This window comes from Physeter macrocephalus, chromosome 10, assembly GCF_002837175.3.
Source record: "Physeter macrocephalus isolate SW-GA chromosome 10, ASM283717v5, whole genome shotgun sequence".
In the NCBI taxonomy this organism is placed as follows: domain Eukaryota; kingdom Metazoa; phylum Chordata; class Mammalia; order Artiodactyla; family Physeteridae; genus Physeter; species Physeter macrocephalus.
The window spans coordinates 50,156,048-50,169,639 of record NC_041223.1 but is presented as its reverse complement, the minus strand read 5'-3'; positions in this window follow the sequence as shown (position 1 = coordinate 50,169,639).

The following is a 13,592-nucleotide window of genomic DNA, read 5'->3' as shown; positions in this document are numbered from 1 at the left end:
TACTCTAGGAGGTGGATCAAAAAAGATCTTGCTGTGATTTATGTCAAAGAGTGTTCTTCCTATGTTTTCCTCTAAGAGTTTTATAGTGTCCGGTCTTACATTTAGGTCTCGAATTCATTTTGAGTTTACTTTTGTGTATGGTGTTAGGGAGTGTTCTAATTTCATCCTTTTGCATGTAGCTGAGTGACAACTAACTTTTATGTAGGAAAATAAACGAGTACAAAGGAGAAAGGAATCACTCCTTTTCATGTAACCCCTTAGACAGAAGTATAAATCTGAGTGGATAAGGTAAATATTCCTTGAGTGTAATTAGAATTATGAGTGGATAAACTATATACAGTTGACCCTTGAACAACACAGGTTTGAACTGCACGGGTCCACTTATACACAGACTTTTTTCACTAAGTACACACTTCAGTACTATGTGATCTGCAGTTGACTGAATCTGTGTATGCAGAACTGCAGATATGGAGGGCCGACTGCTCAAGAGTCAACCGTACATCAACACCCACCTATTTGGACAAAGCTAGGCTAACATTACTGCAAGAGAGTTTGGGGGTTTTGAGCATGAACCACCTATTCTCCTTGCTTGGCCCTGCAATAAAATTTCCTCTGCTCCAAAAAATAGAATAGAATAGAATAGAAAGAATAGAATAACTGCAGCACTTTGTTCACATAACTACTTTCTTTAAAAAAAATTAAGCTTTAAAATATCCAATGGAGGGCTTCCCTGGTGGCTCAGTGTTTGAGGGTCTGCCTGCCGATGCACGGGGTACGGGTTCGTGCCCCGGTCCGGGAAGATCCCACATGCTGCGGAGCGGCTGGGCCCGTAAGCCGTGGCCGCTGAGCCTGTGCGTCCGGAGCCTGTGCTCCACAACGGGAGAGGCCACAACAGTGAGAGACCCGCGTACCACAAAAAAAAAAAAAAAAAAAAAAAAAAATCCAATGGAAATTTAAAGTAATAATTAGGTAAATTGAATATTGAATCACTATGTTGTACCCTGAAAATAATATAATATTGTGAATCAAATATACTTAAATTTTTAAAATTAGATAAATTCGGGACTCCACTGGCAGTCCAGTGGTTAAGACTGCCCTTCCAATGCAAGGGGTGCGGGTTCCATCCCTGGTCGGGGAACTAAGATCCACATGGCATGGCCAAAAAATTTAAAAATAGGGGCTTCGCTGGTGGCACAGTGGTTGAGAGTCCGCCTGCCGATGCAGGGGACACGGGTTCGTGCCCCGGTCCGGGAAGATCCCACATACCGCGGAGCGGCTGGGTCCGTGAGCCATGGCCGCTGAGCCTGTTCGTCTGGAGCCTGTGCTCCGCAACGGGAGAGGCCACAACAGTGAGAGGCCTGCGTACCACAAAGAAAATAAATAAATAAAAATAAAAAATTAGATGAACTGAAGTGATTACCTCCTTAAATATTGTTTTTCTTAGGAAAAGCTTATACCCTTTATTTATTTATTTATTTATTTTTGTTTGCGTTGGGTCTTCCTTGCTGCGCACGGGCTTTCTCTAGTTGTGGTGAGTGGGGGCTACTCTTTGTTGCAGTGCGCGGGCTTCTCATTGTCGTGGCTTCTCTCATTGTGGAGCACAGGCTCTAGGTGCGTGGGCTTCGGTAGTTGTGGCTCATGGGCTCAAGAGCACAGGCTCAGTAGTTGTGGCGCACGGGCTTAGCTGCTCCAGGGCATGTGGGATCTTCCCGGACCAGGGCTCGAACCCGTGTCCCCTGCATTGGCGGGTGGATTCTTAACCACTGCAACACTAGGGAAGTCCCACTTATACTCTTTTTAAGGTTAAGAGAAAATAATGCTAGATATAAAGTAGGTTGTAGAAATATCAAGGTGAATGGGAAATTTTCACATTTCGTTTAGGTATGAAACTAAATAAACAGTATCGTGACTTCACTATTCAGAGTAGATAAGAATTGTCATATATAGTTAAACATGTAAAATATTCTAATTTTTAATTAACTAAGGATAAAAATAACTTATTTCCTTTCATCCAAAATTATGATGATTTTCATTTTTGGTCTTCCCAACTGTCATAAGAATTTAATGATTGTAAATAGTGTGACCAACTTATAAATAAACATATGGTTTTTATTATCTCAGAATTTAAAAGTCATTTAAAGAGGAAGCTGCTTTAAAAGTGCATACTTTGTGATATGACCTCATACAAAAGTATACATAATTATCTGATGTTTACCCATACATACTTTACACACTTTACTACTCATAACAGTGGCATCTCCCCTACTTCAAATTTTTGTAATTCTTACACTCTGTGGAATAAAATTCATTAGTTGAGTTTATACTGAAATGTATAAATTCCTAGTTTCATGCATTTTATGTATAGTCCTTTGAAGAGTCCTGATCTTATGCTTTCACATAGTACGAAGCACACAGGAGACAAAACAAAGTTTTGCTAAGTTGAAAACTACAGTTGTGGATTTTGAATGAGTAATACCAAACTGGTTCTGTAAAAATTATGAAGGTTAGGTTTGTTCATGAATATCAGAGAATGTTCTCTGAATACATGGCTGAAAATTGATAATTTCTCAGCAGAGGCTTTCTCAAATAGAGATACCAATACCACATAGTTTGTTAAAATAAAGTTTCAACAAGGAACCAAGAAGAAAACTGCATCCCCACCAAAAAAAAAAAAAAATGTGATTTTATTTTTTAATTTTTTGGCTACACCGTGCAGCTTGCCGGATCTTAGTTCCCTGACCAGGAGTCAAACCCATGCCCTTGGCAGTGAAATAGCCAAGTCCTAACCACTGGACTGCCAGGAATTCCCCCCAACAAAATGTAATTTTACATTTTTTAAAACAACAAAAAAGGGAATTCCCTGGTGGTTCAGTGGCTAAGACTCTGCATTCCCAATGCGGGGGGCCCCAGGTTTGATCCCTGGTCAGGGAACTAGATCCCACATGCTGCAACTAAGCATTGGCATGCCGCAACTAAAAGATCCCACATGCCACAACTAAGTCCCAGCACAGCCAAATAAATAAATAAATATTTTTTTTAAAAAGTAACTATCTTGACTGATGTGGAGCAGTGTTTTCAACGTCTGGTGGTGAAGAGCTGGGAGTATTTTTGTCCAGCAAAGCATTGTCAGTTCCATTAATTATGTCAATGTATAAAGGAGAGTTTTTAGACTTTAATTTACTGAGTGTCTTAAGGTTATAATTTTAAATAATAACTTTCTCCATTGTTTTAGAATCTGCTCTCTCTAACAGATAAAATCTATCTTGGTTGATAGTTTAATCAAATTCATTTTGGTTTTTGCAAAATTCCTTTTTTTTTTTCAGATTTTTAAGAATCCCGAGATCAAGGAAATAAATGAAAAATTTCTAAAAATGTTCATGTATACTTAAAATACTGTAACTATATGTATTAAATCTATAGAAAAACTGATGGTAGGAACCTGCAACTAAGATTTAATAGCTTTACTTTACAAACCATAATAAATTTAATAACTTTATTATAACATTTACTTATAAATTACAGTTTGACATAATTATAAATTAATAAATGGCATCAAATTATATGGATTATTAATCCGGTGGCTGATCATCTGGTTTCTTCTAGCATCTACCAGAACTACTGAAGAGCAGCCTGAGTCTCGAAGAAGGTGATCCTTTAAGCACCTATGAATCCCTGTGACTAGAAGGATCCAGGCATCTCTTCTGTAGGACATTGCAAAGGAAATGTCTTCTCCTCTCTGATATTTCCCTGCCCCCAACAACATAAAATATATTACAAGAGAGGTATGAAAATGTAGAAGTGTGGGGTTCCAAAAATGCACTTTACGTTTCATTTATTTATATATTTGGTTGCACACAGGGTCTTAGTTGCGGCAGGCAAGCTCCTTAGTTGTGGCTCCAGGACTCCTTAGTTGTGGCATTCGAACTCTTAGTTGTGGCATGCATGTGGGATCTAGTTCTCTGACTAAGTACCGAACCCGGGCCCCCTGCATTGGGAGCACAGAGTCTTATCCACTGCACTACCAGGGACGTCCCGCAAAAATGCACTTTAAAAAACTGTTGAGTCAAGGATTCTTTGGTTATAGACAAAATGAAGCTATCCAAATTAACTCAAGTAAAAAGCATGAGCTTAAAAATCCATAGGGAAATCTCATGGATCCCAAATACAAGTATAGGAATCATCAAAGCTATCAGACCACTGTTCTCTCAATCTTTCACTAGGGCTGTATGATTTCTGCTTCCTTTAGCACATCTAGGTTATGGTTTATTTCTGAAGAACGGTTTTCTCAGTTTATTTGTACGCATACAGCAAAAAATGGAGCCTGCCCTGAGTCTACCTGACCTTACAGCTCTACAGCCTCTGTGGAGTTACTGACTCAGTATCTAGGTCTCTGGTTAAATAATCAAAAAGAAGAATCTGATTGGGCTAGGTTTCTCCCCTGGTCCAATCAGCTGTGGGTCCGGAGACAAAGTCTAATGCCAGTAGGGCTGCCGCTACCAGGAACTGTGGGTGGGGCAGATTCTCTGAGAAGGGCATGCAGGTGGGAATGAAACAATTACTATCTCAAGTTCCCAGATACAGGATATGTTGAAGTTGGACTTTCTCAGTTGGTTTCTCCATCCCTCCCTCCCTCCCCGCCTTCTTCCCCCTCTTCCTTTCCTCCTTCCTTCCTTCCTTCCTTTTTCTTTCTTTTCTTGCTTTCTTTTTTGTTGGAAGTTCAGGCTATGGAAGACAGAAGCATATCCTCCTTAGAGAATATCAGCATATTATCCTTATTTCAAAAAAAGGCAGGGTTTTGGTATGTGGCAGGTATACCTTAGTCTATTAAAAATGGTTGAGGACGGACTTCTCCGGCGGTCCAGTGGTTAAGATTCCGCACTTCCACTTCATGGGGCATGGGTTTGACCCCTGGTTGGGGAAATAAGATCCCACATGCCAGCGCTACGCGGCCAAAAAAAAAGGGAGAGGGGTATACTAAGGCTACTGGTTTCCCAAGTAATTTTCTAGTGTCCAGGTTGAGAGGAAGCTTTGAGTAACCAACTAAAACCTGTTTCCGGATGCCAGAATAGTTTTTGTTCTAAAGCTCCAAATAAAGATATCCTAAGAGACTCGCATCTCCCTCGTGGTCCAGTGGTTAAGAATCCGTCTTGCAATGCAGAGGACGCCGGTTTGATCCCTGGTGGGGGAACTAAGGTCCCACATACTGCGGGGGAACTAAGCCAGGGCACCGCAACTACTGAGCCTACACGCCACAACTAGAGAGCCTGTGTGCCTCAACTAGAGAGCCCACATGCCACAGACTACAGAGCCCATGTGCTCTGGAACCTGTGCACCACAACTAGGGGGAAACCCACACACCACAAGGAAAGATCCCATGTGCTGCAATTAAGACCCAACACAGCCAAGAATAAATAAATAAATTAATTAATTTTTAAAAAAGACATCCTAAGAGAGATAACATATTGATACTGATCGTTTATTGTTCCAATTATTCCTTTAATTAACTTTCTCAAACAAGAAGATTACAAGAGAATAAGCCATGAACAGAATTTAATTCTTTAATATTTTGGTTCCATTGCCCTAATTGTAATACCATTCTATGTGTGATGAAAACAGAAAAATCACATTTTACTTCTGATTTTTAATAGTTTGAGGGATCACTTCCTTTTATTGTTAATAGGTTATAATAAGTTGTAGTGACAATTTGCTAGTGCTTTGCATAAAACATGATACATTCAGTTTAGCACAGTGCCTATCCAGAAACCAAGGTACTAATGTACAGCATGGTGACTGTAGTTAATAACACTGTATTCCATATTTGAAAGCTGCTAAGAGAGTAGATCTTAAAAGTCCTGATCACAAGAAAAAGGAAAAGAAAAAAAATTTTTGTAACTATTTATGTTAGCAGATGGTAACTGGACTTATTGTGGTGGTCATTTTGCAATGTATACAAATATTGACTCATTATACTGTACACCTGAAACTAATATAATGTTATATGTCAATTATACCTCAACAAAAAAATAAATAATTGAGAAAGAAAGAACGAAAGAAAGAAAGCCTAGGTATAGAGTTCTCAGGTAAAAATACTTTTTTCCTCAAAATTTTGAAGATATTGCTCCCTTGTCTTTAAGCTTCCAGTGTTGCTACTAAAAAGTCCAGTGCTCTCTGATTCTCTATCCTTTGATTTTGACCATTTTTTTTCCCCACCTTGGAAGCTTTCAAAATCTTTACCCAATGTGTTCTGAAATTTCATAGTTATATGCCTTGCTTTGGGTCTTTTTTTTTTTTCTTTCTTTCTTTCTTTCTTTCATTGTGTGGGGTTCTGGGTGAGTCCTTTCAATCAATATCCTTCTGTTCTGAAATTTTTTATTATATTATTGTTTTGATAATCACCTCCTCTCTCTTCTTTCTTTCTCTTATTATTTGCCTATGGGGACTCTTGGGCTGATCAACTAATTTTCCTATCTTTTCTATCTTTCATCTCTGGCTTACCCTGCTTTCTCAGAGATTTCTTTAAATTTATCTGCCACCTTTTTTTTAAAAAATCATTCTCAGCTATCCTATTTTTAATTTCCAAGTACTCTTTCTTGTTCTTTGAACGTTTCTTGTTTATATATTTTATGTAGTATTCTAATTTTGTTTGTTTTGCTTAGTTTTTATGGATAGACTCTCTTCTCTTATCCCTATGGAGAATAATTATGGTTTTTTTTTCTTAGAAGTTTACTTCTACTTCCTATTATTATTTGTTTTTTCTGGCTTCCTTTTTTCCTATTTACTTTGATCCCTCTTCAAACACTGAAGGCTTCCTTCAATCTGATACTTGGCTATTAGTATTTAAGCGTGAAGCACAACAGAACAGATTGTAAGCTGTTGGATTCTGGACCTCACCATAGGAAGACCAGGTTGCATTTTTTAAAATTGAAATGAGCCTCAAATGTCAGTATGTAGATAGAGCTCTTTCATTTGGAGCTACTCAGTGTCTACAGAGTAGAAGCCTCCAAACTCTGGGATATAAACTTGATTCTGGTTTCTGATATTAAACGTTAGCACTGGGGGGGAGGGGGAGAATAGGGCTAATTTTCTCTAAGATTTATAAATTAAATACTCAAAAGAACTTACTTCCTGTAGTACTTGAATTAAACATTTACCATAAGCAATAGACACAATAACTAAATTTCTCTAAATATTTGTCCTTAGAAAATGTGCACTTTTAAATTTCAATCTGACAGGTTTTTTTAAGATGGAGTGAACAGTGGGACCCAAAAGATTAAACACCTCTACTCTAAGAAAACTTTATGTTTACCAGCGGCATTGGAAGACTAGAAGAGAACTGGGGGTTTGGGGCTTTAAGCCACAGTTATAAAAGGCTTTTAGAAGATGCAATCTAGAAATAACAATGCTGTGAACTTTCTGGAACCAGTACCTGAGACCCAGGTGGAAGAGCCCTGCCCTGGACCCCACATGTCACAAACATACCTAAAATGAACTTATTAAATAACACACAGGCACCTCTGATACTTGGAATCCAGTGCATATTGCTGGTACAATTGTGACTCATAAACATCCATTCCTGGAAACAACACCATTTAGTCCCCAAGGAAATAATTCTCCACATCTTTTGCCCTACGTCTACAATACAAAAGGCAACAGAATACAAATACCATGGAATATGGTTTATGGTGCGGTTGACATAGGAGAAAGAACTTGCTTTGGAATGTGGGGAGGATTTGAGTAGCAGAGACAGATAAGAGAAAAGACAAAATAATTAACTTGTCAAATTCTTCCTCTCATTGTGAATGCAATAGCTTTTGGCCTAATGAAGTATCTTCCCTAGTGCCAAGTATCCATTTTCTCGCTTCTCTCAGGACACCAGAGATACTCACAAATTAAGGTAAAATGTCAAACAGTTGAACATAGTGGCTGAGGAACATTTTACAATACTGAACACTTTTATATTATTCTTCAAATTGTGTGTATGTAGGTGTAGACATAGCATACATGAAGTGTGATACAAACTCTACATTAGCAAAATGGACGTGTTATACTAGAATTGCAGATAGTTTGATTTTCATAAAAATATGTAATAAGGTTTCATTAAATTTTCAAAAATTAAATTTAAAATCTTTATAATTGTGAATTTGAGTTGTTAATATTAAATAACATTCATATATTTATTGTTTTTAATTTTAACGGGTAATTATACATTTGGTAGGAAAATAGCTTTTTGAGGTATCTGAAAATAATTTTAATTTGTGATTTTTTTTACATTTACTTTAATTTATATTTTATACACATTCAAAATAATCACTTTTTTAATCCTTTGGATGACAGAATGAGTACAAGTTGAGATCATGACAGAAAAAGAAGATAGAAGAGTGGAGCTCAAAAACAATAAAAAAATAATCTCAAAAGGAAAAATAAATTAAAAAACCTTCAAAGAGGCTACCTGCTCGAATATTTAAAACCTGAAACAATGAAAGTGTTCATGAACCCCATGAAATTTGCAAACAGCACATTACAAATTCTTTGCTTACTGAATATTTAATTACTGATGGAAGGGACTAAGAAACTTATGTTAACATATTTTGCCAGGACACTGGTTAACTACACTGTTTATAAATGACTTTGTCCTTTTCCATTAAGGTCATCGTATATCTTTTCTTATTTTTAACTTTACATCTACTGTTAAATATTTAATTCAGTTTAGGAAACACCATCATCACTAAATTTGTTATATTCTGAGTTTCTTATTCTCTCTTAGTAGTTTCACTTTCTTCTGTTACCTGTCTTTCCCCTGTGTCTGATAATTTGAATACAATACAGAAGATAAAGGGGAGTCATTCCAAACAAAACTGCTTTTCGATTTTTGGCATATCTCCTCTTATCCATGTTAGTCACACCCAAGAAGTCAAATAGCTTTGGGGACAGATTATATCTGGGCACTTTTGTTTCACGATTTAATGTAAAACATCTCAGGCATTGCAATATTGTTCCTTTCTTCGGTACTTTTGCTTCTGTATTTTGTAGTAATAATACCATACCTTATCTACAGTTGCCAAATCACTTTTATTACTTGTAATGCCAGTGAAGCCCCACAACAGCCATGGGTGGTAGAACTCACATTTACATTAGAGAAAACCATATTTTCAACACCATCAAAGTGACAGATTTGTGACAACCAGTGGTATATTGGTAAATGTTTAACAACTGTCTCTTGGAGGATATGGAGAGCCCTGCTTGTAGAGTTTACCAATTTCCTTGAAGTGACTACTCCCAGCATGGCCAATGTCAAGCTACCTATGTGATGTCAACTGGCTCCTAAAAGTTCTGAAAAGTTAACAAAGGGCTCTTGCAAACAAGAGGAAGTGAGCTCCAGCACACCAACAGTCACTTTAAATTGAATCCAAAGTATATGAAACATATACATGCATATGTGCCTTGTTTTGAGATTAGGATTATCAGAATAAAAAAAAATTGGATATGCCAATGTAGCTGGCAGATTAAACTAACAATGAAGCTATTAAGTGGTAAATTATCAATATATGTGGTCTCAATTACAAATGCTTTTGGAGTTCTCAGAGGGTAGCGAGTTGATGGACAGGTTCTAAACTGGCCTTCAATGATGTCCAACTCATGGTACTCATGCCCTTGTGGAATCCACTCCCTTCAGTGTGGGCAGAACTTGTTACTTTCTTCTAACCTCCTTAACCAACAGAATATGGCAAAAGTGATAGGATGCCATTTGTGTGATTATGTTATGTTAGACTGTAACTTTTGTCTTACTAGCAGACTCTGTTTCTGGCTTTGATGAAGCAAGCTGTTATGTTGTGAGCTGATCTATGGAGAGGCCCACATGGCAAGGAACTGAGGTCCTCAGTCCAACAGCTTGTAAGGAACTGAATTCTGCCAACAACTATGTGAGCTTGGAAGCAGATCCTTTCCTATTAGAACTTGAGATGAGACTGCAGCATGGACCAATACCTTGATTGCAGCCTTGTGAGATACTGTGAAGCAGAAGACCAGCTAAGCCATGTGCAAACTCCTGACCCCCACAAATAACGAGATAATAAATGTGTGTTGTTTTAAGCCACTAAGTTTGTGTAAGTTGTTATGCAGCAATAGATAACTAATATAGTCAGTTTGTACTGGAGTATTGTCCTAGAGAATGTTATGTGAGATTGTAGAATTAGAAATTTAAAATTTAATGAGTTTTGATAATGCAGGGATTGGAGGGGGCTTTGAGGGAACGTTGGAAGATAAGCTTAGTTTGAAAGAGTAGGGTCTATTAAGAAGGCACTTAAAAATTCATTTATGGGAATTCCCTGGCAGTCCAGTGGTTAGGACTCAGCGCTTTCACTGCTGGGACCTGGGTTCAATCCCTGGTCAGGGAACTAAGAGCGCTCAAGCTGTGCGGCATGGCTGAAAACAAAAATTAAACATATAAATAAATTTTTTAAAATAAAATAAAAATTCATTTATTCAACTAATAATGATTTAATACCAACCTTATGCCAAATACTTTTGGAGGGCAATGCTATACAGTATTGAGAAAAGACAAACAAGATTTATGGAGCTTAAAATGTAATTGCAGGTAAGAGGGAGCTGGCAATCAACAAACAAGTAAATACAAGAGAACAATAAGGATTATGCAGAGAATTAAAGCAGAATGGCGTGTTAGGGAGTGACTAGCTGGCTACTGTAGATTAGGTGGTAAGAAAAGGTGTGACAGGCCTGTATATTGTCCCCTACATCCATTTTCTCCCTCTTTCCTTCTAGTAACAGAAGCCCCCAAGTTTGTTTTTTGTTTTTTTTTTTTCTTTTGCGGTACATGGGCCTCTCACCGCCACAGCCCCTCCCGCTGCAGAGCACAGGCTCCGGATGCGCAGGCCCAGCGGCCACGGCTCATGGGCCCAGCCACTCCATGGCACGTGGGACCCTCCCGGACCGGGGCACAAACCCACGCCCCCTGCATCGGCAGGCGGACCCCCAACCACTGCACCACAAGGGAAGCCCTCCCCCAAGTTTTGACCAGGCAACTTGCTACCCAGGTAGCAACCATATTTCCCAGCCTCCCTTGCAGCTAGGTGTGAACATGTGACTAAGTGAGCAAGACTGATGTTACAATTTCCAGATCTTGTTTTCATAAGGAAATTGTTTTTTCTGCACTTTCTATTTTTCCCCCTTTTCCAGGCTGAAGTGTAGACAGGTGTGGACCAGCTTCAATCATGTAAACAAAGATTGAACCTTCTGAACAATCTAGAACAGGCTAGAAGGAACCTGGGTCCCTAAATGATTTCATGGAGCAGAGCTGCCCACTCACCCTTTACCAACGGCCTACCTCTGGACTGTTATGTGAAAGAAATAAACTTTAATATTTTTGAGTTACTATATTTGGGGACCTCTTTGTTATAGTGCTGAGCCTATGCCCTGTAACTACAGGTGACCTCTCAGAAGAGGCAACATTTAAGCTAAGACCTAAGTGACAAGAATGAACACACCATACAAAGAGGAGAAAGAGCATTTCAGACAAATGAAAAGGACCTAAAAGGAGAAAGGTCGGTATGGCTGGGGCACAGGGAGTGAATGGCAGAGATAAGCTTGGAGAATTAGCATGGGACCAGATCACATAGGGGTTTCAAGGCTAAGGTAGGGAATTTTTAGTTTAAATGTTATGGAAAACCATTCGAGAATTTTAAAGTATTCAAATAAGAAGTGTCATAATTGGATTTTAAAAAAATCACTCTGGCTGCTCAGTCATCTGAGGGGGCAAAGTGAAGGCACAGAGATTTTTTAAAAAATCTTTATTTATTTATTTGGCTGTGTTGGGTCTTAGTTCTGGCACGTGGGATCGTTCATTGCATTGTGCGGGCTTCTCTCTAGTTGCAGCTCGAGGGCTCCAAAGCGCACAGGCGCAGTTGCCCCGCGGCATGTGGGAGGGATGTTAGTTCCCCATCAGGGATCGAACCCTCGTCCTCTGCATTATAAGGTGGATTCTTAACCACTGGACCGCCAGGGAAGTTCCAGAGAGATTGTTTAGAAAGCTACTTCAGTAGTCCAGGGGAACAAATTTTAGTGCTCTGAACTAAGGTAGCAATGAAGATAGAGGATGAACCCTTGAAATGTTTTAGAAGTATCATCAAGAAGGCTAATGATAGATTGGATTGGTAGGAGGAGTGCAGGAAAGAGTGGAATGAAGGATGACTTTGGGCTTGAGAAACTGCTATTTAATGAGATAGTTGCTATGTGAAGGATGGACCATAAGGATGCAAGAGCAGAGCAGAAAGGTCAGACAGGGAGCTTGAATTGAGGACAGCTGGATTTTTTTGGTTTTGTTTTTGTGGGGAGGGGGCAAGTTTTGCTGTGAAAAGGAATAGCTCTCTTAGCCACTTTAGCTTCAATATGCTTATTAGACATTCAATCTGAAATGTCAGGTAGGCAAGTGTCCCAAAGGTCTGGAATTCAAAGGAGATGTCTGGGTTGGAGATACAGATTTGAAAGTCACTAGTATATGGATGTGTTATAAAGCCATGGACTGGATGAAGTAGGTCACTCAGGGAGAAAGTGCACATGGAGAACAGGGCGGAGGAGAAGCCAAGGGCACTGCAGTGTTGGATAGAATATATAGATTTCAAAGGAAAACCAAAAAAGAGAGGTGTCACAAAAGCCTGGAGAATTGTTTCAAGAAGGAAGGTGTTAATTGTGTCAACAGTTATTGAAAGACAGTTAAATGAGGACTGACATCATTCTTTGAACCACTGGCTTTGACAAGATGTGGGCCTTGAGAAATATCCATTTCAAGGGTGAAGAAGAGATGAGGAGGTGAAGACCAAAAGTATAGCCATGTCTTTTAGGGAGTTTTGCTGTTGAAGGAGAGCAGAACAATTGGGTGCTAGGTGAAGGCAGAAGTGGGGTCAAGTAAGGATTTTTTTAAATTTGGGTAAGATTTCAATAGGAAGGATTACTAAAGAGAATGAGGGGTGAGGGGTACAGTTAGAGGTGTCTTAAGAAGGTCTAGGGGATGGGAATCCTTTAAGTCCTTTAAGCAATCCTTTATGTGCAAAGCAAAAAATGTTCAATAAGAATTTCTTTTTTAAACTCGTAAAGTGGGAAAAATCATCAGTGATAAAAAATAGGGCAGATGATAAAGGAGTGACAGATATGTTTTGGACATATTATGTTCAGTGAAATATTTAAATAAGATTAACTGACCAACTTAGTACAAGAGACTTTGAGCTTCAAGATAGTAATGATCCTGAAGAAAAAAAATATATTTTACAAAGGATCAGTCCAGTTCGTAGACACCATTTAAAAAAAATTTATCCTATATCAAATTAACAAGGACTTACCTTGCCAAGATTCTCGGCACTTTTATATTCACTTAAATTGCATTGGGAAAAAGCATAACAGTAATTGAAAAGCAACTAATTATAAACAATTACAAGCCAAATTATGTTTATACCAAAATTAGTGTTTGAGGTGGTTTAGTAGACTGATTCTTCATTTCAATAAGCAACTATCAAATAATTGAATAGCTTGTAAAACACATAAATACTTCTTTTATCTTTATTCCAAGTATAACCACCGCATTC